This window comes from Rhinatrema bivittatum, chromosome 3, assembly GCF_901001135.1.
Source record: "Rhinatrema bivittatum chromosome 3, aRhiBiv1.1, whole genome shotgun sequence".
Taxonomy (NCBI): Eukaryota; Metazoa; Chordata; class Amphibia; order Gymnophiona; family Rhinatrematidae; genus Rhinatrema; species Rhinatrema bivittatum.
In genome coordinates, this window is record NC_042617.1 from 109754151 (window position 1) to 109779252 (window position 25102).

At 42.3% G+C, this 25102-nt stretch overlaps 1 protein-coding gene across 1 annotated transcript in view; it reads left to right on the plus strand.

Annotated features, from left to right (window-relative positions):
- Positions 1 to 25102, plus strand: part of PCSK2 (proprotein convertase subtilisin/kexin type 2) — a 449073-nt gene that overhangs the window by 110589 nt on the left and 313382 nt on the right. The window lies entirely within an intron of this gene.

Sequence of the window (25102 nt, forward strand, 5' to 3'; positions counted from 1 at the left end):
ATTCACATACACACACAGAGAGAAACACAAAACAGAGGTAGACTACCCATTGGGAGTAAAATGGGGAGCCTGTTCTGCTGCTGCTGCTGCTCTTCATGTGCCTGCCCATGATACTCAAAACCCACAAGCTAGCATGTCCTCTATGCTGATCTCGTGATATATGAGATCAGCATAGAGCACTTACTGCCTGCACGTGTTTTAAATGACGCAGGGTCGGCATATGTGAAGGAGCAGAAGAATGGGCGCATTCCGGGGACACATTTTTTTTTTCCTCAACCTCCAGCCTCCTGGTCCTATTCCTCTTCTCAGCTGCCAGTGGGATGGGCCCACTGGTGGCCTCAAGGGCCTGCTCCACTGCTTGGCTGCCAGGCCTCCTCTTCTTCTCGGTCGCTGGTGGGATGGGACCACTGGCTGACCTTCAGGCCTGCTCCACTTCTCGGCTTTCGGTGGGATGGGGGTTCACTGGCAGCCTCCCAGGCCTCTTCCTCCTCTCGGCCACCGCTCCCCTGGATTTTCACGCCTGGCGTTTCTGCTGCAGCCCTGTGGCAGGGCCTCTTTTCTTGAGCCACTGGGCAATGCTGATTGGGTGCACCTGAGCCCAAAGTGGGTGTGCCATGGCACACCGTAGCCCACCCACTCCACTGCTGCACCAGCAGAGAGGAGGAAAGGCTTCTGGGTCTCTAGTAACAGTAGCATGGAATAGACTTAGATTTTGGGTACTTGCCAGGTTCTTATGGCCTGGATTGGCCACTGTTGGAAACAGGATGCTGGGCTTGATGGACCCTTGGTCTGACCCAGTATGGCATGTTCTTATGTTCTTATGTGCATAGTCTCTCACTTCTCAGTCTCTGTTGTTGATGTACTCACTCTCATGTTGTCTTGAACAGAGGCAAACAGGACATTGGGATTGGTGTTCAAATAATAAATTTACTGTAACTTAAAAAATATAATCCAGACCAAAATAGCAAAAATTATAAGGATACAAAGAAGAATGAAATCCCCAAGTGCCACAAACCCTTCTTTCATCTTCAGTCTCTGATTCATTGTTCCTTCCCAGTAATGGGAAAGTAGGAAAAACCTTTCCAAAGTAGGGAGTTAGCTTGTGGTAGAAAAATCTCCCTTCTATCCAGGTAAAACAAAAATAGTCCCCAAAAAAACAGTTCTCATCCTCTGGACAACCACAGTCCCCACTGTTAACTGGATGCAGTTCCCAATCCCCTCAGGTAGGTCTCATGAGCTGGGAGTAGGTTATGAAACAATCAACTGTCTTTAAAGACAAAAATCCTCTCTTTTTCTCTCCTCAACTGGTCAGTCCTTCTTCTACATCTATGAAGGTAACTAGACAGAAAGGCAAAGCCCTTCCCCTTAGGAGAATAAATTTGGCAGTCCATTCAAAAAACATTCCTGCTCCAAAAAGAAACCTACATCCATCCACTTTATATAGAGGAGCTTAACCAATCCCAGGGAGGGAAAAAAATCTTAGGGATATTTCTATTGGTAAAGGAGTCAAGAAACTTTTACATAAGTACAAATACATTTGCTCATATAGTATATTATAATCATTGGTCCATTTACATATATTCAGTGTTCATATGTAGCCAAACATTCATCCTACTTCATCTGTGACAAAATCTTCCAAATGTGCAAAATGTGTTATTTTCCTTGTCACTCTTGTTAGAAGCCAAGCTGTAGCACCCAGTTCCAAAGTGCACAGAATCATGATGCAGCTGTCGAACAGCAGACTGATATCATAACACACATTCATCACCATCTCTGACATGGTTCATGTTTCAATATGCTCTGTTTCAGAGAGGCAACATTGGTGTATAAAGCCAAAATGTTTCCATGTCAGCTCATCTGTTAATAAAAGCTGCTATCATAAGGGATGAAAAACCCAAAGGCTAACCAATCTCACCATCCATATAGCAGTGACTGTCTTTATTTTTCTAATAAGCAACAGCTCATAGGTCAAAATAGAAAACCCTATGGATCATGGTAACATGCAAGATCAACAAATTTAAAACTGATGCCATTTAGTCTGACTGTTCAGCCCTGAGGATATCACTATCATCAATCTAGAAATCAATTTTTGTTCCATCTGCAATACATTAAGTAATCTATCTTCCCCATGTTAGTGTCCAATGAGCTGCAAAATGGTGAAATAGATGTGTTACTATTCAAAACAGTGAGGCACCATTGGTGCCTTCAAACATTTCAAATGTTTACAGATCCAGTATTCATCCATATGTGTCTACAATCACCACTTTGTTTGACCAAAATACTGTACAATAGACAACAAGACAGAAGACTAGGTATTCCAGAAAACATATACAAGCCAAAGAAATAGAAGATCCTTCCCCTAGAAAGGAATGGAAATGAGAAGAGGTCTGAACCAATCTGAACCATAAGAAATGCTCGGGTCACATGGCCATTCAGCTTGATGATTCCTAGGAACAATCCCAAATGATTCACTTGTGAATATACAAACACATGCATCCACCAAATGCTCAGAAATACAGCAAAAGGCAGCAGTAATTTCACCTTGAGCTCCCTTTTCTTGCTTGCTCCTGTGTCTTTTTATGTGATCAGATGGAGTGCTTTATCAGTGACATGGCCCTTGGTTCCTGCATGTAAGATATGAAAATATTCCAAGGCGCTGTCTGTCTCAGTAAAGAAAATTGGTTTGCTCAATAGAATTAATGAGCCATCCAGTGGACTGATATTTACTTTGATTGCACTGAAATATTATTTACGGAATTTTAAGTACAGCGTGTGTCTATCCCTGCTGTTTGCTATTCTTTCTCAAGCTTAAGAATTGACAGTCAGCCACCTGCTGTCACAAGGCAAAGTTAGACTTGGAAGATATAAGACGTAGAAGATATAAGGACAGTACATTTTCCCATTTAACTTTATTTCCTTCCTTTTCTTCCATTCCATTTTCCTTTCCCTTTTTTCCTTCTTTTTGAGTGTTTTGCCCAAAAAGTGCCCACTTCTGGGGCACACAAAGATAACACTCCTGAATTAAAAAGACAGGAACTTGCTTTATTTATTGCTTCCTTTTTTTAAATTGCACTTCCAACTTTCGCTGCTCAGTGAGATATGCAACATAATATTGAAAATAAACAGCATAATAAGTCTAATACAATCATCCAGACAATAAAACAACAATACAAAACCTGAATATCTTCCTTATAGTGAAATGAATCCTTCCACACCTAACATGTTATTCTGAGCATCAGATCTCATTAAGAACTTTCTAGAAGGGCCAGTTTTGTCCACCATTCAAAACCTATATAGTCCCCACACTGTTGAGCCTTTTGAGATAGAATTCCACAAGTGTGGCACTGTTCATTCTGCACCTTCAACAGTTAAATGTATAGCCCATCAACTTTGACTGATAATAGATATCATATTGAATTGATGCTACTGAAAATATGCAGGAATCCAATAAACAATGTAATGCCTTAGAATTGTTTATAATAAATGGCCTGTGACCGACGGCCCGCAAATGCGCAGTAGAGCACAGCTCTACTGCGCATGTGCGGGCAAGGACGTCGGTCAGAAAAAAAAATGGCGGTGGGGCCGCAGGAGCGGGAGGAGAAGTAGCGGCGCCGCTACTTCTCCTCCCCAGATCTGCCGGCAGATCTCGGGGGGGGGGGGGTCACTGCCGCGCGCGCGGGAGTGACCCCCCTCCCGAGATCTGCCGGCAGGAGCGGGAGGAGTTAATGGAGCCGGGTGAGGGTTGCGGGAAGTCGCGCTTACGGCGCCGGGAGGAAATGGAGGTGGGTGTGGGCTGCGAGGAGTCGCGAGTACGGCGTCAGAAGGAAATGGAGGCGGGTGAAGGGAGGGACTGAGTGGGAGGGAGGGAGAGGGGGACTGAGTGAGTGGGAGGGAGAGGGGGGACTGAGTGAGTGAGTGGGAGGGAGGGAGAGGGGGGACTGAGTGGGAGGGACTGAGGGAGGGAGGGTGGAGAGGAGTGGGTGGGGGAGGTGGGTGGTGAAGAGTGAGGGGAGAGAGAATGAGGGGGAGGTGAGAGACAGAGGGATGTAGCCCGTTTTAACGGGCTTTACGGCTTGTTGTTTATAAAACATAAGGTGAACAATTAAGCTTCACCATTAGTGTCCATAATTTGCTTCTGCAGGAATGAAATAGCTCAACAGAATTTTTATGTGACTTTTAGCAAGTCACTTAACCTCTGATTTGCTAATGTCCCTTTATAGTATGTCCTTCATGAGTCAAATTCTGAAGTTGCCCAAAAACTGGGACTCTTCCTTTAATTTACAGGAAGCAATACCACCCTACCTCTAACCCTCTGCCTATAGGCACCATAATCTTGAATCTGGCCCTGTATATCCTAACTTTCATCCAGTATGTGTACTGACTTGATCTTTAATTGAACACCATTCTATGAAAGATATTCTGAAATGAGTTTCCATGGTGATTAATACTCATCAGGCTTCAAGAAGAAGGCATTTTTTCAATTAAAAAAAGGGGAAAACAAGGGGTCAAGATATAAATTGGGAAAGAGGAAGACTGAGAAAGTACTACTTTATGAAGAGTGTGGTGGATGCCAGGCATCCCTGCACATCCTATTTTATTGACCTTTAAAGATATGGTCCTCTGAGATGTGGCACAGTTGCAAGTACAAAGTATTTTTTGTTGAAGTTACATTGGGTGGCCTTGAAAAATCTTTTTGCGGATCGGTCTGTAGTGATTAAACCAACCAATGAAGGTAGAGGAATTGTCATTAAGGATCATCAAGTTTATGTCACTGAGTGTCTTTGACAGCAAAATATAGAGAGATTTCAAATCATGCAAACCAGACAACGCAGAAGAAAAATGTGCACAAGAAAGCAATCTATATTATGGTTAATTTAAATTAAAATTCAGCTCATCTGGTCTCAAGGTAAGGTAGATATCTCTCTGTGGAGGCACCTGTGCATTTTATTTTATTTCTTTCTAAAATAGTGCCCTGACTTTTATGGTCTGGGGTACTGATATGCAGACCTTAGGGAAAAAGCACAAGATTGCTTCTACAGCCAAGTCTAAAAGCAAAGCACGTTCAAGCAGCATTGCCTGAATTATCAAGAAGGCTGCTCACCATGTAAAAATGTTGCTAGCAGGAATTTTGTTATGGGATTCACATCCGCTTGGTTTTGATTGTTAATATTACTAGCCTTATCATAAAGCTTGGGGGTAACCTGCATAAAGCAGCAGTTAAGTTACTACCATAAGAAACTTGCTGGGCGGACTGGATGGACCATTTGATCTGTTTCTGTCATCATTACTATGTTACTATGTGTTACCGCCGGGATTCACTATGCCTTGCAACATTAGTGAATCCAGGCCATAGTTTCCTTCTTCAGATGTAGGCTTACCTCCTTTTCAGCTTGATGAACTGCCAAGTTACAGTAAGTGACACATTGAGGTTTCTTCCATTTTGCAGTGCGCACATCTAGTAGCCATATTGGACCAAGAGAAAACTGAATTTCTTGCAGATTTTGATACTTTGTATTGAACCAACATAAAAAATGATTACAAAATCATGTCATTCATTAATTTTTGAGAGCATAGACGTCTCATTCTAAATAGATGAATAATTCATAAAGTCATGACAGCTCATGCTGTTAAAGTCCCGAGGGCAGCTGTCTCGGCGACTTCCAAGTCCCTTACCTGCCTCACCTCCAGGGCAGGGACTTTCCTAGTTGTTACCTTTCTTACCTCACAAGAAGTTCCCAATTTACTATCTGAGGCTCGTGGCACTCAGGGGAATTTGCTGCGCTGGCTGTCTTGTTATAGAAAACACTCACAGCATTTATATTTCTCAATAATACTCTTTATAATAGAAAGCAAAGAAAAGCCAGAAATAGAATATAGGAAAGATACAAGTTTCCTGGAAGTGGCTTGGAGCGTCTAACCGTGACGTATTGCCAAAGCCTTCTCAGTTTCTAAGCTATACATTACATCCTTATATACTAATATTGCTACAACGTTTTTCTCTTTTGTTTTGGGATGGCTCCCTTTTTTGGAATGGAGAATTACTCAACCTTTACCTAAACTAATAATGTCAAAAATACTGTTTTCTTGGTACACTCCCCCCATTCCGTGTTAGCTAGGCCTTGAGCTGGAGACAGTTCTCTACACACTGCTTCTGTCCAAGGTCTGTTTTTCTTGCTCATAAAGGCAAAATATATTCTTTTCTCTTGTGCAAAACTGTTCCATTAATTTTGTTATTTAATTATTTAATCCAGGTTACTATCGATGGACAACATAATTAAATGATTGTTATGTTGACCCAATAAAAGACTTAAAAACCTACAATGAATCCATGCTTTCAGATACAATTTACATAATAGATATGTAAAACTTTAATTTTCTTCTTTATATTTACTGTACTTTATTTTTGTCCTCCCACACTACAGAACACACCTTAGTGTGAAATTTGTTTACTGCTCATTTTCCCACAATATTTAACAAGGATTAGCAGAAAAAATACACTTAGATTCTCTGCAGGACACTGGTAGCTCATAAAAAAAAACCCCAGCTAGGCTGCTCAATTGAGTCATGGAAGAAGGCACGTAAGATAGATGTTGCGACAGGAAAGTAACCTCATATTTTAATGACAATGGACGGGATAGAAAATATGCCAGAATATGATAGGGAATGCTTTTAAGCAAGATAAAAACAGATATATTTGTCTTATAATTTCCCTAGCATAATTCCTTTATATCTTACTTTAGTATAACCAGGGCCACTTTAACCACTTAAGGGGCTCTGGGCAAACTTTTGTGGATAAGCATTTCTCCCCTCCCTATTAATCTAATGTTCCTGGACTCAATGTCAAATTTAGGATTTTGACACCTCCAGGCACTGTTGGAGCTGTCGTCCCCTGCCACCCCCCTCCCCCTCCCCCCACCCACCCATCTTCCATTTTTCCAACCTTTGAGATTGGACAACAGGGAGCAGAAGGTCAAAGGCACATTCCCCTAGTTTCAGATGGCAGCTCAGGGGTAGATCTGTAGCAAAAAATAAAAAAGTATGAAGTAAATTGGCAAACATTTTCATCTTTTATATTACATTATGAAAATTGTTTTACACTATAATTAATAGCATGTATAATTTTATTTTTATTGGGTGAAGAAACGTGATCAGTATCAGTACAGGGAAGAGACCTTAGGGATGGGGAGAGGAAGGAAGGGGGATCAACAATGGGGGGAAGAGAAAGGGGAGGAGAGTGAGAAACAAAGAGAGCTAGGGATGGAGAGCTAGGTGGGGGGGGGGGAACAAAAAAAGGTTCCCCCCAAGGCCACTCCAATTTCCCCTTGGAGGGAACGGGGAAAGCCATTGGGCCCTTGGAGGGAATGGAGAAAGCAATTGGGCCTCCCCTAGGGCTCAGTGTGCCCGCCGACCCCAGATTTAATAACATGCGCCTGGCAGCGCACACATATTATAAAATCGGGTGTACATTTGTGCGCGCCGGGTAGTGCGCACAAATGTACCCCTGTGCGTAATTTTAAAAATCTGCCCCATACAGCATGAATCACTCTTCTCTCATACACATGAACCTGGCCCCCTACTCTTGTTTACCTCTTTCACACAAAGACATATGCCCCCCCAGCCAATCCCCCTCTTATCCTCCAGCCTCTCTTCCCACTCCCCAATGATCTCTACTCAGGCCTTCCTAATGTCCCCAACGTGATTTCCCTTTGTTTTATCTGCTGTAGGCTCTTCTGTTCCTTGCATGCTGCCTGGAGAGGAGGGGCTGGATTAGGAGAGAGGCGTTCTCTGCAAAGTGAAATTAAGCACAGCTGGAAAGCAGCAAATCTTCAGTCAGCCTGCTGCCCCCCCTCCAGATTTCTAAGGCCCTAAGCCCAGGCCTAGTGTGCCTATTGTCAAATCCAGTCCTGACTGGACTGCTGCTGCCAGTTTCTCCTTTGCACCAGCTGGGAGATGGGTAGCTGCCTGCTGCCTCCATCTTCCAGTCCATTTGGACCATAACAAGCATATCTCTACCTTCTTCTGGCCCCTGCAGGCTGACACAAGCATACTTCTACCTTCTTCTGGCCTACTCAAGTTGACACATGCACACTTCTAACTTCTTCTGGCCCACACAGACACATCTGTACATTCTTTCAGTTTATACAAATCAACCTAAGCACTCTTTTACCCTCTTCTGGCCCATGCAGGCTGACACAAGAATACCTCTATTGTCTGGCTCATGCAAACTGATGCAAGCATGCCTCTATCTTCTTCTGGCCTATATAGGCTGACACTAGCATATTTCTTCCTTCTTTGAGTCCATTCAGGTTGACAGAAGCACACTTCCTCCTTCTTCTGATTCATTCAGGCTGGCACAAACATGCCTCTATCTTTTTTTAGCCTGTGTAGACCTATACAAGCATGGCATAGATATATTCCTCCTTCCCTGAAGACTGGTATAAGCATGGCATTAAGGGCCTTATTCTATGGGCAGGGCTGGTGCAAGGATATTAGGAACCCTTAGTGAACCTTCAGCATTGCATTATCCCCCCCCCCCCCCTCCTCCAAGTTAACTTTCAGGGCCATAGACCCTGGTGTGATTTTGATAATTAAACTCAGCAACCATTGTGACCCAACCACCACCACTCCCAGTAGAATCCTATAAAATACATAATTGGACATCATATTTTTAAATATTTTATTTTTTATATTCTGCATAACCAGTACAAAATAATAAAAATGGTTTCCAATAAAACAGTCATAAATGTTCACAAAAGCACAAAGAAAAACAAAACCATAAACAAACAAACAAACAAAAAAACCCCAAAACCTACAACGTCTGCTGCCAGTCAACCAAAACACCAATTATTTGCCTCTTCTCACCCTGACCACTCCTTCTCCATACCAACCACAGGGTTCTAACCAAACAATCTATTCCTTTCAAGGAATTTAATCTGCCTACCTTGTTAATATATCTATTCAATCCATTCCCGAGTATAAATACGCTTTCACTAATTTATGGAATTGCAAATAGTTTAACTCTGCTCTCATTTGAATTGGTAATTCATTCCATAATTTTGGCACTATCACTGCAAACATTGACTTACCATAATGAGCGAACTGAATTTTCTGAGATCCAGCAGCTACCAACTGAAAACCCTGAGAAGAACAGAGAGCATGACTGGTTGGTACCAAGCAAGCTGCAGTCTGTCATGTTTGGCTGGCTGCAGGACAGCCCCGCGACCAACCGCACTCACCCCAGGATACTGACTGTAATGGTTTGTGGGTTTGTGGACCTTTGGCCCAAGGTGACAGTTGTTACCACCTGTGGGGAGGAGTCCCACAGGTCCACACCATTGGGAGGCGAGGTCAGACAGAGCGGGGAGCTCTGGGTGAAACTGTGGAGAGGTCCCTAAGAGCGGGGTAAGAGACACAGCAGGGAGGGATCCCCACAATAAGTAGGCAGGCTGTAGATCAGTACCTGGGCAGAGACCTCTGAAGGGGATGGTGCAAGGCAGGCCTGTGGAGTGGGAAGCGCGAGACAGGATGTGCAGGAGGTATTCAGGAGAGGCAACCCCAAGGGACGGAGCTGAGCAGCGAAGGAGGTACTGATGCGATGACGTAGGCCAACCCACAGAGCGGGGAATCCCAAGTCAGGTTTCTGGGTGATGACGTAGACCAGCCCGAGGAGTGGTAGGTACCGGCAGTGACCGGTGGTAGAATCAAGGGTACTGCCCCGATGAGCGGAGAAGCACTGACAGTCTCTGTATAGAAAGTAGGCACTGCCCCGAGGAGCGGGGAGGCACAGAGATAGAACTACCAAGTGGTGAAGGCATTCCCAAAGCTGGACCGTGGAGTGGGGAGTCAGCAAATTAGGACTTCTGGAAGGTGCAGGGCCAGCCCAAGGAGCGGGGAAAGCCAGGAGACCAAGTCCCCATAGAGCGCGCATGCTGGCCCTCGAGGAGTGGGTACCAGGCAGGGTCCAGTGTCCAAGAGGGTCCGGTAGCGTCAACACAGGATCAACGGAGACAGGAGCTCATAGAGTAGTAATGGAACTCGTTGCCAAGTCCGCTAGCGAGGGCGAAGGTGGAGCTTAAGAACCCTGATCCATTGACATCATCAGTCAGGGACGCCCCTGAGGTTCCCACCAAAGAGGCTTCAAAAGAGGGCCCAGTAGCGCGTGCGTGCACGCGCCTAGGAAGGCCTGGAGTTGGTATGGGTGGCGGCGGCGTTTCAACCGCCATGAGAAGCTATGGGGAACGCGGCGGCAGAGATTAGCCTGCGCCGCGAGCAGGCCTGGAAAGGGAAGCAGGATGGTGCAGGCCGTGAGTAGATGCGGTTGCAGCCGTCTGCGACCGATGGTCATAACACTGACGCTGCCAAGATACGGATGTCGCCATGACTCCTTTTCACGGGCTCCTCCTAGGCGTACGTGTGCACTGATACTTGAAGGCCCTACGGTGCGATAACCAAATGCAGGCACTCAGTGATAATGTCATGCAACTGGGCATTTAAACCCCAGCCACGCTACAAGCCGAGGCCTAAGCAACAGGTCCTCCTGCTTTGCTGCACTGCATGTTGCATGTATCTGGTTTGTTTCTGCCTGCCTTTCCTTGTTCCAGACTGACTTGCCTCATTCCTGCCAGCCCAGCCAAGTCCAGCCTTGCCCTGCTCCTGCAAGATTAGTCCTTCTCCTCCTCCTGGACTGATATTTGTGCTCTGACCATTGCCTGGACCTGTCACTGCCTGATCTCCACCTGCCCTGACCAATGCTTGGATCTCATTGCTACCTGTCTTGACTTTGGTCTGCCTCCTGACTTCACCTATCTTCACTTTACGGGACCATTGCCTAAGTTCTGCCAGCCCCTGAACCCAAGGACTCAACCTGCGGGTTGAAGAAACAAACAACAAAAGATACTTTTTTACAAAAGAAAGAAAGATGAAAACCAAAAGAAAAAGTATATTGGGTCTGACTTCACATGAAATAAAAACATTCTGGCACTCTCCCGATCCCCCAAAATTCCACCCCAGCCCTTTACCTCAGTTATTCAGAGTTCACAGGGCAGAAGCAATTCCTTTTTGCTTCTTCTCTGTTAATATAGGAGTAGACCATGATGTTTTTTGACCTAAGGCCAACCCTATTTTCTTGAATGGTAGAGTTTTTCACTAGCAACAGCCTAGGGGATCATCTGACACTATGTGGAAGCTGGAGGAAGGGAGGTTTTGGGGATTGGAAGAGTGCTGAAGCATTTTTTGCTTTTGCAATGGGATGAACATTTATTTTAAAATGAAATGAAAACAAATGAAATTTTGTTCATTTTACTTTTGTTTTAAAAATGGAATGAAACAAAATGAATTTTTTTTTACATTTCTTGTGCCATTTCTTACAAAAATATATCCCTAGTGATCATACTTGATAATCTCAAGATAGCAAAACAGTGTGACAAGACAGTAGTCAGAGCCAGAAGAATGTGTGGGTACATGAGTTGAGGTATTACCAGTAGAAAAAAATAAGTGATAATGCAACCGTAAAGATCCTTCACCTGGAGTATTGTGTTCATTTTGGAGCTCATATACAGAGTAGATGTTCTTCTGTGAAAAATTTGCAAAATATTGGACATTCTTTGTTATGAAATTTAAGGATCTAAATATGTATATGTAGAAACCCCTTGGTCTCCACTAATTGGCCCTATCTCCTAGCCCTTATGATTTATATCAGCTTAGATTGAGACAGCATTCCTGCATAGGCCCTCCCCCAGAGGCAGCCTGTGAGTGATGATCTCCTAATCCACAAGGGCCAGTTAGCTCTAGTTAGAGAGGAGCAGTGTGCTTTGATTTCAATGAGGGAGGAAGTGTTTCTGTGTGCTCCCTGAGACAAAATCCTGCCAGTGCTTTGTGCTGAAGACTGGAGGGAAGAAGGACCTGAGAAGAGTTTTTGTTGTTTTTCCTACTTTTGTGGTAGTTTGGGGGCTAGCCAGACCTGCTCCTTCTAAGAGGCAGAAATCCCTTCTCTGGGACTGCAGGAGGGATGTGCATACTTTTCTCGCCCAGGCAAGAGGAGGTTGCAGAGACCACTACAAGAGTCACGGTTTACGTTAACATATTACCATCTATTGGGAAGGAAGTATTTTTCTGCCCCCTTCTTCGCCCAGGACTGGAAGTTAAGATCTGCTTTCAGAGTAGGCCTTTCCCCCTGAAAGGTCCCATGAAAATCAGATTAAAGAGATGGAGGAAAGAGGAACACCTGGACACCCCCAATCCCTCTGCAGAACCACAGAACAGGCTAGAGTTCGGAACATGCAATCTGAACCTCAGGTACTGTGGGCACCAGAGACCCTACATATAGCTAGGACACCCTGACCACCTTGGGAATTCTCACTCTTCCAAAATGTAGTAAACAGTATCCCAACCTGCCACACTGAGGGACACTTACACAGGTGAAGAACTGTAAATATCTTGCACTCTAAAGTTTCTATCAAAACTGGAAGTAAATTAACTTTAATTTTTCTATACATCTTGATTGCATTATTACAATTCCCATTAAAATATTATTTGATGAACACCCAGCCTGTGAGTCATAATTAGTCTGTTCAGGTACCTGCACCATAGAAAAACACTAATGCTGGGCTAAGAAGGTTAGCCTTCACCCCCACAGAAAGGACCTACCTGTTAGGGACAGAAGAGCTGGGGAAAAGGCAGAGCAGCTAGCCACTTATAATAAATTATTTTATGACCTTTTAAGATATGTGCCATCTGCCAAGAAAGGGTTACATATACCTAAAGAACTGAAGAGGGAAGGTTATTATTATGATAGATTGAAATATCTGAAAGATATAAAGAATGCAGAAGCAGCAAACATTTTTCAGTAAAAAATAAATTTTAGAACAAGTGATATAAGGTGCATAGAGAGCACAGTCAGAAGTTCACAGAAAGGATTGAAGATACATGGAACAGCCTTCCAGGGGAAGTGGTGGAGACCAGAACAATTACAAAAGCCAAGAAAGCATGGGAAAGTATAGAGAATCCTTTACTATGAGATTATAAAGCCTGAAATTAGGTAGAATTGGCGATATTGAATCAGGAATGGGAGACTGATTAGGCTTTGAAGTCTTTATAAGTCATAATTTTTTATGTGTCTGTGTTTTGATAGTATTGCCCCTTGTGATCTTGCCAACCAACTTGTTCACAGTTTACCACCTAGAGCAGTAGTTCCCAACCCTGTCCTGGGGACCCCCCAGCCAGTCAGGTTTTCAGGATATCCACAATGGATATGCATGAGAGAAAATTTGCACGCACTGCCTCCATAAGTTGCACATTTTCTCTCGTGCATATTCATTGTGGATATCCTGAAAACCCAACTGGCCGGGGGGAGGTCCCCAGGACAGGGTTGGGAACCACTGACTTAGAGGATGGTAGAAGTCAGAACTGGCAACATTTCATTATGGAGAGATTTTCCACTACAAACCGATAATAAATAGTACATTTATTATGAAGAATATTTTTGCTGAAGAATGTAATAGTATTCTGCATAGGATTTACTTTGGGGCATGCTGCTATCATCAAAGTTTACTATATAGCTTACCTTGAAGAGGGATAGCTGTAGTTAATGATCATTACTGAAACCAAGTTACCAAGCAGCCTTATTCCATCCTCCAGTTTCTTCCATTCTCTCAAACAGCAACAATCATAACCACCCATTTTCCCTGGAAGACAGCCTGTTCCTAGAACAGCACCCTCCTTGAATACTTCATTAATTGGAAGTTTACAGTTTCGACTGCGCATAGGTAAGGAAATATGTATTGTTTTGATCTTGAGTGAAAATACAAGGTCACAGCCAGCCCATCTGCTGTTTCTTTGCTGTCTTTAATTAGACTCTGATAAAATTGGCTTCCTTCTTTGATAGCTAATAGTAACCAGCCCTACTACTGTACATTTATGTCAAAACAGCCTCTGCTTCTTTTCATGTAGAAAATGGCGTGCCTAGCAACAGTGGAGCTAGCTGTCAGGTCTTCAGCCAAGAGTATTTATGATGATACGGAAAAGTAATCTTTGAAAAGATTTCCTCTGTTATTTAGGGCCTTATTATACAGATTCAAGTATAAGAACAAAAGTGTTGCTTTTCTTATTATATATATATTCATGCTTTGCTGCAGTTATTTACATTTATTCTAAAATTCATCAAAGATACTGCAAACAAAATCCATCATATATTTTATTGTAATAATCACAGATCATCCATTTCGATTCCACTGGCTTTGTGAATGAATTAGACACCGACATAACTTAAAGCATGAATTGATGAACCAATAGTATGGTTTACCAGAATACAGTAAATGTAATAATGCTGCTGTAGAACAGACATGTGGTATGTGATAATTATATGCATGAAGCAAAACTGTTAGAATATCGACCTTTTAAATGGCTAGAAAAAAAGGCACTGTTTACTGTGCCAATACTGCTTCAAGCCATTGTCAATAGATACCAGTGCCATAGACTGTCACAGTATTGCACTATGACAGAAATTACTTTAATGGCACTGATCAGGTGATGCCACTCCAGGCTGCACATCCACAAGGAAACACAGATTTTCAGCAGATTGAGGATGGCAGTACTGCATATGTGGAGAACGATGTAAAAAAAATATCAAAGAGGATATAGGTTTTAACTATTTTTCTTTTAGAAGACGTTTGTTGAAGCAACATCGATATTAACAAGATAAGTAGCATTTCTGATCTCTCTTGTCCCAGAAACAGTCACTCACTGAAATAGCTACTGTAGGATGCTTTCTTTTTTGAAAGGTCAGTAGCATCTATTTTTTGAAGGACCATAATGCCTTGAATGCTTCTATTTATATGTCTATCATCTTTAAAGGGTAGTAATATTTTGGACATTTCTGTTTTGAGTTTTTGCATGAATAAGAACTCTCAGAAGATCAAAACTGAAGATAGATGTTTAAAAAATAATATAGGTATCAAAAATTGTTACATTATTATCTGGACTGATATTTTTAATTTCAGACAGAATTGAATACATTTTTAGAAAAATAACTTATTTTGGGGTAAATGATAGAAAAGCCAGACTTATGACTCATGAATTGAGTTAATAAGTCTTTCAACCCTGATGGATGTCTGATAACGTTTAATATAACTTTAATAAAAAAATTAATAATTTGCTCTTAAATGGTATCTGGAGACCAGTTTATTAAGTTATAGAAGAAAAATTGTTCAAATCTTTCTCCTCTTTGATATCTTTTTTTCTGTTATAGAGTGAGGATTAGTCAGCCTTGTTTAGATTTTTCATTTGGATCATTTTCATAGACATTTATATCGATGGCTCCCCCAGCACAGATGCATGGATGCCACAAGTAACCTGCACCCAAGGCACCCAGCTGGGCAGCAGCTCCTGTCTCCTGCTCCCCCCATACTTATCTGGGTGGTGGTGATCCCTTCAATTATGGCGACGATATCCTGGTGGCAGGGTGGGGACAGTGGGAGGTTGGGTCAGCAACTGATGATGCGGCCTCTCCCAATTCATCAAGTGTCGGGTGCAATGAGGTCATCTTTATGTGACCCAATGCTGAACTATGCGATTTGCTGAGAGGGGCCGCACAATAACATTGGGATGAGGGTGACCCAGCAGGAGATTTAAATCCTGCTGAGCACCTTAGTGCCCCTTCTTCCCCCTTGGCTTCTGAACGTGGTAATTCTGCAGTGATCGGCGATCCTGAGCCTTAGCAGCCTGGCAGCCTTTCTCCTCCTCCATTCCTCGGTGCAGCTACAGTGGCAACACAATGGGCACCCAAGGGAGTTTCAGCTTTCACTTAAGAAGGACCAGTTGAATAAATTTGGTTAGAGCAGGAGAACGTAGCCTAAGCCTACTCCTACTGGATAGCACTTGCAAAGGGAAGGGTCAGGGTATAGAAGGCCAGCCAATCCTGGGGTAGGAGGCTTTAAAAAAAATAGGAGCCACATAGAGCCCTATAGTTAGCTTGTACCTTTAACCAGGGCTGCCTATTCTCCTGCCCCCCGAGAAAGGAGGTACAACTGAATGCACTAGGCTTGTTGACGCATTCTGAGATTTGACAGATGACAAGTCACAGTGCCTGAAGAATACTCTCACATTCCTTGGGATAGAGCTGGATTCCATAAGCATGGAGTCCAGACTCCTCCAAGACAAACTTGAAGCTGGCAAATCTGGAGTCATTTGCAGAGTGTATCAAAAAGGTCACACTGAGACACATCATGTCCTTGATAGGAAGCCTGACCTGTGTAGTGCGGGATATCCCAATGAGCTGGATTTTCTTATGTCGCTTAATTTAGGCCACAGCCAGGTTGGTTCACAAGCATCACAGCTTGCATATCAGTAAGAACCTCAAGGAAGATTTAGATATCTGACAAAAATTCCTCAAGGACCTCAATGGCATCTTAGCATGGCTTCCCTGGCTGGTCAGCAGCAATGACCTGCAGCTGCACTCTGACACCTCAGGATTCATTGGATTTGGCGAATACTTTAAGAGGTTGTGGTGTGCGACCTGCTGGCCAGAGGAATGGGAACACAGGGGGCTAACCGGAAACATCACATTCCTTGAGCTCTTCCCCATTGTGGTCGCTGTGCCCATATGGGGAGAGGATCAGAGCCACTGACAGGTAATCCTTTCGTGTGATAATGTGGCCTTAGCGCAATCCATAAGCAGCAAGCCAAGTGCCTCCTGATGTCAGATTTGCTGAGGGAACTTGTCCTATGTTGCCTGCACAGGAATATTGTGGTGTGAGCAAAGCATGTCCCTGGGATACGCAATGAGATTGTGGACTCTCCTGTTGCAAGTGATTGAAGTTCAGGAGTCTGGCTTTGCAGTCAAATGAGATTGGACAGGAGGTCTCAGCACAGATATGGTCCTTCGGAACCAGACAGCATGTGAAATGCTGCGAAGATCACTCACTCCATCCATGTGGAATGCCTACATCCGGAGGATTTTCTGATCAACTATCAGCACAGGCAAAACAGCAAGGCCTATCCAGGAACATAGTCTGCACTCACATAGCGGCAGTATCATTCTTTATGAAGCTTAGATATGGTTGCCTGGAAGTACAATATTTTGCTGTCAAAAGAATCATACAAGAATGGGCCAGAGAGACCGTGACCTGCCACGATATGTGGCAGCTGCTGAAGCATGAGCTGCTACTATGACTTTGGGGCATCTTGCCTGGTGTGGCCTTTGATGGATTTGACTTAATGCTGTTCCACGCTGCTTTTTCCTTGGCGTTCCTTGGGTCATCCCGTATCACTGAGTACACTGTGTAATCATGCAGGACAATGGAGATTAGGGGGATGTGTTGGTCAGACATCACCATCAAAGGAGACAAGAAGGCATTGCATCTGAGTCAGTCTAAAACAGATCAAGCAGCGTGGGGTCAAGTTATCACGCTGATGGCAGTCCCGAGCTTAATAACATGTCCGGTTAATGCCGTGATGACTTACATGGCCATACGCCCTAAAGGAGATGGCCTGTTGTTGATACATGAAAATAGATCCCTCTTAAGTAGGTACCAATTTGCAGCCATGTTCAAAAAGGCCTTGACAGCAGCAGAGTTGCAGAGTGAGAGCCATCCAACGCATAGAGAGATGATGATCCAGTGCCTATATGTCAAACATTCATTATGATGATGGTTCCCCTGCACTTGAATAAATTGCCTAACCTTTCTTATTGCTCACTTTCAGCCACTATTTATCATCACTCTGCATGGATTATCAGTCACTTGTCCATTGTCCGTGCCAATAGAAGAGCTGCTCAGGGGAAGTTCTGCCTGGATCTTGGGCTATCAGAAAAAAGTTGGGTGGTCAGGTGGCTGGGATGATAGGGTATGTACTGGCATCAGATATTGCTTTTCCTTTGATCCAGGCAAGCTGGATTACCCAGTCAGACCTTCTTATTATCCACCAGGGAAGTAATGACTTTGGGAACAGGACAGGTCTGACCCTGCTGAATACCATTAGGGATGACCTGTGTCAGATAGCTGTCATGTCGCTTAACACCAAAATCTGTTGGTCTGAGATTATTCCTTGACAGTGTATGTTGGGTAATGGATGGTGAGGGCAATATCATACCAAACTGAACCGCCAAGTTGCGAAGGCAGTACAGCGAATAGGTGGGTTCCACCTGCGGCATGAATGGGTTGATATGCATTGTGCAGATCTGTATGTGCGGGATGGGATACATTTGTCTAACATGGGCAACAGCCTATTTTTGCAAGCTATACAGAGAATATTTGGTAATATAGATGCTTGAGTCGCAGCCTGTTGGTGCAAATCCTCATGCTACGGCCAGTCCATATCATCCTGGCATATACACAAGGAGATCCCTATGGCAGGGGTGCCATAGTGCAGAATGAGCGATGTAGGGCAATGGGAGATGATGGGGAGCAAGAAGGTGTCATTAATGAAGTTGGTTGCTAGGGCCACACCTTGCAGCAGACAGAAAATGGGAGAGGAGATGTCAGGCCTAGGGTTTTGGCCTTGACCGGTCTGCTGACCGGAATGTGACTGGGAGATGCCCAGGTGGGCCTGCTGTACAGAGGCCTACATGGGAGTCTTCCCGGAATGACCCTCCTCTGTACCTATTGCGACTCATGGGAGGGAGACCTCTGGACAGTCTACTTGGACAGATGTTCAAGTATACATTTAATGGCATCAACCCGAGAAACAGTTAGGCACCGAGGACTTGGTACCCCAAATTGGATTTCTTTGTTGGGGTATCCAATAAACAGCTATGGCCATTTGCATCCAATATAAGTGTTACACTATAATTGTCTCCTATTATTGTTATGATTTCACACATGGGTGAGGGAGGCAAGGGAGAGGGGAGGAGCCTTTTGAGTCCAGGATGGCCCAGTTACTGGGTGAATTGGCCTGCCTCAAACTCGCACTACTCAGAATGACAAAATGGTATGCAAAGAGTATCACAACATGCATTGTTTTAGCAGCTACTAGTTTATTGTTACTATATGAAACTGTGGATTGATATTGTAATATGTTGAAATTCAATAAAGATATGTTATAAAAAAAAGAAAGGGGAGTGGGAGGGGGTGTTCCATCCAAAAAACTGTGAAATAACACTAGATTTAAAAAGGGCTGTTTGAACTGATTTTTCCCCAAAACTGAAATCTAGCCCTTTCTAAGAGTGAAAAAAAAAATAGAAGGATTTTATGTTAAGAGAACTCCATTGGTTGCCTGGTCCAATAGCCCTACCTATTCGAGGAATAAGTTGAGCTAGTACAGCCCCTCTAAGGAGCTGCACTCTAGATAGGAGGTCCTCCTTTCTATTCCATTTGTGTGTGAATTGTGAAGTACCCTGTCACTTGGACCAGTTTACCCAAAGAGATTAGAGATGATCAGAATAAAGATATGTTTCAAAAATACAAGGTTTAGCTATTTCTGTAAATAGCTTTTCTTGTCAATCATACCTTTTATTAATCTATTCTATATCTAATTTGCTAATCAATTGTGTTTGTCAAATACTTTTCTGTAAGTTATATTTTATTTTGCTTTGATAGATTTTTATTTTAATTCTGCTTTTTTTGTTTTGGTTTTGTGTGTTAATTATTTAATTTGTGTTTGGCTTATTTTGTATGATTTTGTGGATTTATGTTGTATTGTGTTAAATTTGCTGTACACCACTTTCTATGGGTTAACCCCCCAAAATTAGTTTATACATTTTTAAATTAAATAATAAGACACAACAAAGTTTGTTGCAGCAGATGTGAAACCTATGTAACTCAACATATGGAAGTTTCATGTCCCTGCATAATGCATACCAACCTAAAAGAGGTGCTTTGCATGATTGATATGACAACAGCAGTTACTGAAGATACCATAATGGCCATCACAGCACTTATGTGTATGAGGGCATTACCCAGTGCACATACTGTAAATGTATTTAGCTAATTCAGATTTGGTGTATTGTCCTGTGACCATCAATTTTATTCTAAAAAATCTCTAAAATACTACTCTGGAAAAGTAGAAGGCAAACTCTGCTATTTTTGTTATTTGCATTTAACCTTTCAGAACAGTTTGAAATGGTCCTTCATGAAAATTCCTATAGCAGCTCTTACATATTCCTTTAAAAAAGGTTGTTGCCCCAATACCTAGTGGCAGAATGCTTTCATTTTAGTAGCATCATCCTACTTCTGGCACTTTATGTATCATGGCAGACTTTTATAGAGGCCACTGTCAAGGCCTGGCTTGCCACAAAAAAAGAGCAACCAGCCTCAATGAAGTATTTTGGCTGGCTGCTGTGGAGAATCTGCATTGCAGAATTTTGCCTCTCACGTGCACAATAATTGTCATATAACTCTGCAGGCAAAGTAGGAATCGGACCCACAGTGTGAAAACAGTTCATTAACAAATGATTATGTATTAAAATCTTCAGACACTTGAGAAATATTTCAATTAGCTGCCATATTTAAAGATACCTTAGAGTGCATTCTTTCTATGACAATATAAGCACCGTAAGAACAAGGAGGAGTTGAAGATTTTGATTCCATATCTTTGCCTTGCACAGGGTTTTACATAAAGGGATGAAAATAGTAAATGAGTACAATAAGGCAGTTAGACTGCAGGTTTGGATGATCATTATCCACATCAATATCTATCAAGTAGGATTTAATAAATGTAGGTTTCATTCTTCCCAAATATCCTCTAGGAAATTGAAGCAAGACAGTGCAAATATACTGCATGTTGGCAAAAATCACAATATACTTGATATGTTGGAAGTTTTGTTTAAGCAATGTTAAAATTCATTGCAATGGTAGCTCTGCAAATATAATAATAAAAATACATTTTTTTATGGCAGTTCAGATTTGAACATAGGACCTGATCTATAAATGATATTCCCCCATAAGAAGAGATTAAGAGTAGAGCTTTTATTAAAACAGATTTGTTTTTTCGTGAAATAATGATTTTCACTGTATCTTCAATGCATATAATATACATGGTCAATACAAAATGATCAATACAATTAGGTCACAAAACAACATGCCAATTAGAATGAGAAAAAAAAGTTCTTTAGTGTTCCCCTGTGAAATACCAATACTTTATGTTCAGTTGTTATTAGTAATTTGAAAAAATGTGCACCTCAAAGCTAAAATGTGAAAGAAAAGGAGCCAAACCTTATCCCAGGTTAGGGAGGTAGGCCACAACAGTGGAGGTGTTCTGCCTCCAGGGAAGGGTAGAGAGATTGGTGGGAGGGCTTGTGAGTTCAATTTAAGCCAGGAACAGTCCTCCCTCCAGCCTCTTCTTTCAGTGGTTTTCCCACCCAGGCCACCCATCTCAGGACAGAGTTTATGGTCTCGAGGTGGCATGGCAGGGTACTGAACAGTTGCAGCATGGGGGGGGGGGGGGGGTCAACCATGTCCTAAGGGTGCACAACAAATGCTATTTGAAAGTTGTTCAGAGAATATCAAGCGGGTACTCCTGCTGCTACATTACGCATGACAGGTGCACTTTGAAAGCTGGTCAGGCAGTGAATACCAAGCGGGTATCTCCTGCCACTGTGTTGCATGGGTGGGTGAAAGTGTAGACAAGTTGCTTGTTAAGTCTTCAGCTTCTATGGCCAGAATTGGCCTGATCACCCCCCCCCCACACACACACACACACACACACACTTCAGCTGCATCCTGAACAAATGAGTTCTGCTCTTGCTATGGACTAGAACATTGTCGAAGGGGTGAGGCTTTGACGGCCTTGCATCCCCAGCACCAGAATATTGCATTACCATGATACTGATCCTTTATGAAAAGCAACTGAGACGAGGGCATGGTCACCCTATAGGGACTGCATAATGGTCTAGGGTATAATTCATGGTTGAATTTAGTTGTGTAATTTGACCTATGCTGCGGTCATAATAATCGGGAAAAAGATCTTCTTTTGTGAATAATGTGCCAGAGACCTTCATTCATGGTAAAATTAACTTAAATTCGTGGGAGGAGGAGGTGACAGTGGGATTGGAGATATCATATGGGATTTGAAAGGAGGAGGCGAGTACACACCGGGCACAGTTGTGTATTATTCATCAGAAAGTCCAGTGTTTGATTCATTGTCACATATTTGAATATGTGTGAAAGAGTGTGTCAGGATCAGTGGTCTGTTATATCTGAATGGGACTCACTCTGTACATGTGCTCTTAAGATTGAGCCCTCTTTTTGCTCCTGGCAGGTCTCCTGGCATTGTAAATGAATGCACCGCAATTGAACAAATTCACATTGAAACAGTGCAAATGTACTGTAGCTTATAAACTGGTTGAGACATGAGGTTTGCAGTCTTCCTTTCTTTCTTAAATGCCAGGGTGGCTGAGATTTTTAATCACAATCACAAAAATTAGACTGGCCCCACTTTAAATGTGAGAATAATAGGGTGATGGTTATTTCTTTCCTATGATTTTGCAAGGGGGTATTTATTAAGCAGAAGGGGGCCGATGCAATAAATGTGCATAGAGAGTGGGCGCTGAACAGTCAGCGCCCACTTTCTTAACGCGCCCAAGGCACCCCCAAAGGGGGCGCCATGCAATATTTAAATTAGGGGGTTGCATTAGCAAGGAGGCGCTAGGGTCACTTGCACGCCTATAGCACCTCCTTGCTAATGAGAACCCGATTAGTTTTCCTAACTTGGCAGTCTGCCGGTTATGAAAACCGATGCCGAGTTTAATGGTGTCAGTTTTCCTAACTTGGCCATCCGCCAGTTAGAAAAACCAATGCTGGGGGTTCAGGAAACGGACACTTGTCAGTTGAGCATCCGTTTCCTGCACCTGACTGTCAAGGTTTTTTTTTTTAAACGTGTTTCTTTAAGTTTTTCCTCCTACTTAATATCTCAATGATATTAAGTAAAAGGAAGTACAGAAAAGCAGTTTTTTCTGCTTTTCTGTACTTGTTTTAAATGCACTCAGCTATTAACGCCTGCTCCAGGCATGTGTTAATAGCTAATCGCTAAATGTTCGTTTGAGACACACTTTTTTTTTTTTGTATCGGAGTGGATGCCTAATAGCCTCATTCACGTGCATTTGCATGTGATGAGCGCTATTAGATTCACTCCGCATTGGATGCTTATTGAATATGCACTAATCCCCTTATTGCATTAGGGGATTGATTAGCGCCTATTCCACCCGCATCCAACTACGGGTTATACAGTGCGCCTGGCTGAGTGCACTGTATTGCATTGGCTCCAAGATTAACAAGAGTAAAGGAGCACAACCAGTAAGGGCCTGCTTTACAAAGACTATCCTCCATTCTATGTCTATGGAAAGTGAAAGTCAACTTCAAAATGAAAAAACTGAATCAATCTGATGATCGCATTTGTCCGGCAAACGTGTACCAAACCCACTGTGAATTAAAATCACCATAGCACTGACAGGCAGGACATAGAGCATGGTTCAGTGGGAGGAAAAATGTAATGACTGTATACTGTGTGCATGGTTTTCTGGGATAGATTTCATAATTCTGATAAAAATATCACAATAGTGTGTGCACTGCTGGGATAATGTTTTTTCCTAAGGTGTGTAACAGAAGTGTGCCGAAGGAGCTATTCGTTCTACAGAATCATATACCACAATGGGACATTTATTAATCATGACTTATGGTACTGCAGAATGAGTACCTTACCATAATTGACTATGTGCAAAACTTGATTTCAGACTATTTAGATGATCTGTTTTAATATTTTAATATTTAGTTTCCTGCGGTTATATTTGACATTTTTCACCACAAATCTGCCAAATGCATATATCCTCTGTTATTAGATTAATTTGAGTTTACCTCAAAGCAGATGAGTCTAATTTTACTCCCACTTACGTCCTCACAGAACTGATGATGAGACGCTAATGTGTTATTGCAGCAGTTAGTCATTTAAGGAAATTTGGAGAGCAACTGCCTTCATAATCTACAGACATGCTGCAGTATGTTTGTTCATCTACTGAGGATCTTAGGTTTTCAAGTAATTTAACAAATTTCTTTTATCATATAATTATTTCTAGAAGATGTAGTTGAGTTTCTATTGTTCAAATATTTCTATTCTGGTAAGGAAGAGCTAAGAGGGGGAAGGGGAATTAGTTATCATTGCCCGTGTTTCTGTTGCTGTACTGTGCCATATCTCCACTCTTTCTATCAGCAACCAGTAGATGAAATGAATTAGTACATGCAGAATATTTGGAATTAGCCAAAGAATAATAGTTTCATCATTAAGCCAGTGCTTTATGAGTTGATTCAGAAAGTGTATGGTTAAACAAGACGGCCTGCAGAAAGTAATCTTTCATCACCAAAGGGCTACATCTTCCCAGTAGGCACCATCTGCTTCAGAAGGCCATAAATGTAAAAGAATAGCTAAAATCATTCTGAAGCATTTTGCATTCAATTCTAATGAATGAAGCGATTTAGCTGCAACCTGTGTATGTTATTGCTATTTCAACTCATAGGCTATCTAAACAAACAAAAAAAAACAATACAATAAGCAAATCTGCAAGGTTTAGAAAGAAGCCATACTGAGCAAAATATATTTTAATATACAGTACATTTTAATGTCCCTTTTATTGAATTTAACTAAAATAAACCTTCAGCAAGACAAACCTGTAAAAGAAAGAATGGTTTGATTCTTTTTTTACTGCATGACTCCTTTGAATACAATAATAGACCAAGCTCCCATGCTTCATTTTATTCCAAAGCAGGTGCATGAATTTTTTTCAAGAACACATGGTTACGAGTTTCAGTTTGGTGAAAAGTACACTTATTTTATCTATGCAAAGGCAGGAGAAAGAGAAGTATTAGATGTAGTTGCATATTTTTATTAATTACAATAGTCTTAAAAAACAAAATAATTATGTTGCATGGACACAGCTGCAAAACCTTAGTTTTATTGTTAATGCTTCAATGACCTGATCTTTTGTGCCAGCTGGATCTTTTATAATAGCTACAAATCCTCTCTTTGAATTCTGTATTGCATAACGTATTCTTTTTCTCAAGTGTTTAATGACGTTTTAGCATCATACAATGGAACATGACAAAGTTTGGCTGGAGGCATATGGAATACATTTTCTTCATATTACCTGTACCTTGCACTCTGAAAATGAAAGAAAAATAAGTGT